This window comes from Pollachius pollachius, assembly GCF_949987615.1.
Source record: "Pollachius pollachius genome assembly, chromosome: 2".
In the NCBI taxonomy this organism is placed as follows: domain Eukaryota; kingdom Metazoa; phylum Chordata; class Actinopteri; order Gadiformes; family Gadidae; genus Pollachius; species Pollachius pollachius.
Window position 1 is genome coordinate 4,801,105 of NC_136935.1, and position 5,000 is coordinate 4,806,104.

The following is a 5,000-nucleotide window of genomic DNA, read 5'->3' on the forward strand; positions in this document are numbered from 1 at the left end:
GAAGGTGGATTGGATGATCATGTGGAAGGCCCGGTGTAGATTGGGAGACAGGTTTGATGTGTGTGTGTGTGTGTTTTTGTGTGTGTTACACATTACATTGTGTAACAATAGAAGGTGAAAAAAATATTCAGATCAACAGATCAGAGATTGGAAGTGTGATGACAGCATTTTGCTGTCCTGTGATTGGCTATAGTCAAGATCACCTCTTTTAACACAGCATGTTAGGTTTGTGTTTGTATGTGTATGTGTATGTCTATGTGTGTGTGTGTGTGTGTGTGTGTGTGTGTGTGTGTATGTATGTCTACGTCTATGTGTGTGTGTGTGTGTGTGTGTGTGTGTGTGTGTACATGTACGTATACAGTGGGGCAAAAAAGTATTTAGTCAGCCACCAATTGTGCAAGTTCTCCCACTTAAAAAGACGAGAGAGGCCTGTAATGTTCATCATTGGTAAACCTCAGCTATGAGAGACAAAATGAAAAAAAAAATCCAGAAAATCACATTGTCTGATTTTTTAAGAATTTATTTGCAAATTATGGTGGAAAATAAGTATTTGGTCACCTACAAACCAGCAAGATTTCTGGCTGTCACAGACCTGTAACTTCTTCTTTAGGAGGCTCCTCTGTCCTTCACTTGTTACCTGTATTAATGGCACTTGTTTGAACTCCTTATCAGTATAAAAGACACCTGTCCACAACCTCAAACAGTCACACTCCAAACTCCACTATGACCAAGACCAAAGAGCTGTCAAAGGACACCAGAAACACAATTGTAGACCTGCACCAGGCTGGGAAGTCTGAATCTGCAATAGGTAAGCAGCTTGGTGTGAAGAAATCAACTGTGGGAGCAATAATTAGGAAATGGAATACATACAAGACCACTGATAATCTCCCTCGATCTGGGGCTCCACGCAAGATCTCACCCTGTGGGGTCAAAATGATCACAAGAACGGTGAACAAAAATCCCAGAACCACACGGGGGGACCTAGTGAATGACCTCCAGAGAGCTGGGACCAAAGTAACAAAGGCTACCATCACTAACACACTACGCCGCCAGGGACTCAAATCCTGCAGTGCCAGACGTGTCCCCCTGCTAAAGCCAGTGTATGTCCGGGCCCGTTTGAAGTTTGCTAGAGAGCATTTGGATGATCCAGAAGAGGATTGGGAGAATGTCATATGGTCAGATGAAACCAAAATATAACTTTTTGGTAAAAACTCAACTCGTCGTGTTTGGAGGAGAAAGAATGCTGAGTTGCATCCAAAGAACACCATACCTACAGTGAAGCATGGGGGTGGAAACATCATGCTTTGGGGCTGTTTTTCTGCCAAGGGACCAGGACGTCTGATCCGTATGACGGAAAGAATGAATAGGGCCATGTATCGTGAGATTTTGAGTCAAACCTCCTTCCATCAGCAAGGGCACTGAAGATGAAACGTGGCTGGGTCTTTCAGCATGACAATGACCCCAAACACACCGCCCGGGCAACGAAGGAGTGGCTTCGTAAGAAGCATTTCAAGGTCCTGGAGTGGCCTAGCCAGTCTCCAGATCTCAACCCCATAGAAAATCTTTGGAGGGAGTTGAAAGTCCGTGTGGCCCAAAAACATCACTGCTCTAGAGGAGATCTGCATGGAAGAATGGGCCAAAATACCAGCAGCAGTGTGTGAAAACCTTGTAAAGACTTACAGAAAACGTTTGACCTCTGTCATTGCCAACAAAGGGCATGTAACAAAGTATTGAGATGACCTTTGGTTATTGACCAAATACTTATTTTCCACCATAATTTGCAAATAAATTCTTTAAAAATCAGACAATGTGATTTTCTAGATTTTTTTTTTTCATTTTGTCTCTCATAGCTGAGGTATACCTATAATGAAAATTACAGGCCTCTCTCATCTTTTTAAGTGGGAGAACTTGCACAATTGGAGGCTGACTAAATACTTTTTTGCCCCACTGTATATGTATAAGTGTGTGTGCGTGCGTGTGCGTGCATCCGTGTGTGTGTATGTGTTGCATGGGGGATTTGTAGCATGTTTACACATCATACATACAAGCACATGTCCTTTCCGCCGTGTTCCTGTATCGTCAAGGCCAAGGAATCTTATTAGCAGCAGCGGTCACACTTCAACTCTCCGCCAAAGGAATTCTGTCAGTGACAGTGGCAGAAATTTTACTGAGTTCACCGCAGCCTCTCAACAGCCGATGCAGATCTCACAGCGGAGAAGCTACGTGCTCAGAGGGAAACACACACTCGTAGTGTAGGCTAGCATTTGGGGGGGCCACTACATGTGACATTTGTCGAGACACAGGAAAGAACGCGACACAAAACAGAACCGCATGGTACAATCCGTACCAGGTTTAGAAACCACTGACAAGCCTCCCTAACACAAAGTGACATGTGAATAAAGATCGGGCTTAAAGTGCAAATTCCTGGAGAGGTTTTCGGGGCCGTCGGAGGAACAGGCAGACGTACGACTATTGTGTTTGGACGCAGACGCCGAACTCTGTGATCCTTTTTTTTTGTTGTTGTCTTTAATGACGACTTCCGCCAATCAAAACATTCCCTGGACTTGCTGTCTGAGAGCAAGTCTGAGGGGGGGGTGAGGAGAGGGAGGGAGCACCGATTGTAACTAGAAGCAAACTTACTCGAGACACTTCTTTCCCCCCCCCTCCTCGAGCGGCCTTGGGTTTGAAAAGCAGCAGCACACATGACTCCGAAGCGCTCTGATCCTTTTGTGGCGCTCCGTGTGATCAGAACCATGCAGAAAGCCCTACGGTTTTGTTTCGAGCCGAAGCGCTTCTGTTTTTTTTCGCCGTCGCCAGCTCTCAAATGAGCCCCCTTGTTCATTTGAGGAAGGAAAATAAAGCCCTCTGTGTTGTTTGTTGTTTTAAACATTCCACCAGTGTAGTATGGGCTTCCTAACATAGCCGTGAGAGCTATTTCAGAGCAGAACCCAGGCCAACGATGACGTCAAACGGGGCATATGGAGCCACAAAAATAAATCCCCTATCCCAATAGTAGAAGCCTTCAGCGTTATATATTAGAAACAAAGTCACCCAACATCGCTTTATCATTGTTTAACTGCTCCCCTGGGGGATGTACAGTGTATGTCACAGACAAAGCTAGATATGTATATAATGGGATGCATAAAGGATATTTATATATCCCACCAACAGCACATCCGCGGTTAATGGACACGCACACATACTAAATCAATAGATGTCATTGTTTTATATGAAAACACCGGTTTAAATGTTTTTGCTTATCTGCCAAGTGATTTTTAAGTGGTGTAAGGAAGACAACAATGTCCACACCGAGATGGCTCCTGGTTTATAGCTATTCCCGGACACTTCTTCTTCTTCATCTATCTGTCCCAGTCGTCGGTTAGAGTTCCCCGACCTGCCAAGGGTTCCAATAATCCCTCGGAAGACTCCGGAAAACCCAACTGACGTGAACGTGAGGACTGACAGAGAGAGAGATATTTATGCAAGCCTTTGAAGAACGTGGAACCGGCAGAACTCGAGGGGGAGAATACTCAGAGGATGTTTTCAGTCCTTTTTAAATTATGTTTATAGATAAACAACTTTGCGGACGATTTAACGACCAGCAGGTCAGATGTGAGCGTTTGAATTATATGGCAGGAACTGTGGGGGGGCGGCCTAACGCAAACAAATGTACCTCAATTACCAGGCTACAGGGCTGACCAGTGAGGGGAAGCAGGCTCTGCTAAGCCCAAACGAATGGCCGACCACGGAGATCCGTTGAAAGGAACAGGCCCTGGTCGCATTCGTCATCTCTGTGAAAGGGCCTGGAGACTTTTGTCTTGTTTAGCGTCCACGAACATGCATCGCGTCTCTCAGGGGCCATCCCAAGAACACAAATGATGAGTTTCCCCTTCCTGGTTGGATTGTTGTAGTAGTTTTATATGCAATTGATGTTCCGTTCAGATGTCTCTAAAAATAAATGTATTCCTGCGTCATAGATCGTTCCCAAGATGCAAATATGAATTAATTCATATTTAACTACTTATATATATTATATCAATTAGTTCAACATCTCTGTCACAATGTTTTACAATAACACATTGTTTTCTAGGTTTGTGTCAAGCGATAAGGCCTAATGGGATGAACACCCTTGGGTGAGTGTGTTTGTGTGTTTCTGTATGTGTATGTGTATGCGTGTGTGTATGCATGTGTGTGTGTGTATGTGTGCGCGTGCGTGCGTGCGTGTATGTGTGCGCGTGCGTGCGTGTGTGAGTTCAGCTGCCTGCTGGCGAGTCATCACCACAGAAACAAAGAACAGTGGTATAGCCCAATGGCATCCCATATTTTCAGGGGGCCAATCCTGCTTTGAGTAAACAGAGATGCGAGAGGGCCAACGCAATCCCGGGATATATACCAGCACAGCTGAAAGACAAACACCAAACACCACTGTCGAGAAATTCCTGAACACAAGGGAAAAGTAAAGCAAGTTTTCATCTGAGCTCTCAAAGAATAGCAGCACACTATCTCCTGATGAGGATATGTCACTCCATATGAAGGTGGTGACCTGGGTGTATGAATGAGATTCAGGTCTGGCTTTCTTAGGTTCTGAAGCCCTTTCAAAGCTGTGTCTTTTTGGGTGGGCTGTTGAGATATGGGGACGGTGTGCTTATGACAGGGTTTAGCGTCTGCATCTTTTGACCCGTTGGGGAAAATATCACATGATCCACATACTCACTCTTGTACACACACACTCACTCACTCACTCACTCACTCGCTCACATCAAACACACACACACACACACACACACACACACACACACACACACACACACACACACACACACACACACACACACACACACACACACACACACACACACACACACACACACACACACACACACACACACACACACACGTGCGTGACGGGTGCTTGAACGATCCTCTGCCCTGCACCTGTGATGTCCGGTCGGCCGGGGGTCTGGGGGGGTGACTCCCAGAGAACTCCCAGCGCCCCCGCC

General features: G+C 45.6%; 1 protein-coding gene across 1 annotated transcript in view; it reads right to left on the reverse strand.

Moving 5' to 3' along the window:
• pde10a (phosphodiesterase 10A) overlaps positions 1–5,000 on the reverse strand; it is a 38,569-nt gene that overhangs the window by 18,789 nt on the left and 14,780 nt on the right. The gene's annotated exons all lie outside the window — the stretch shown is intronic.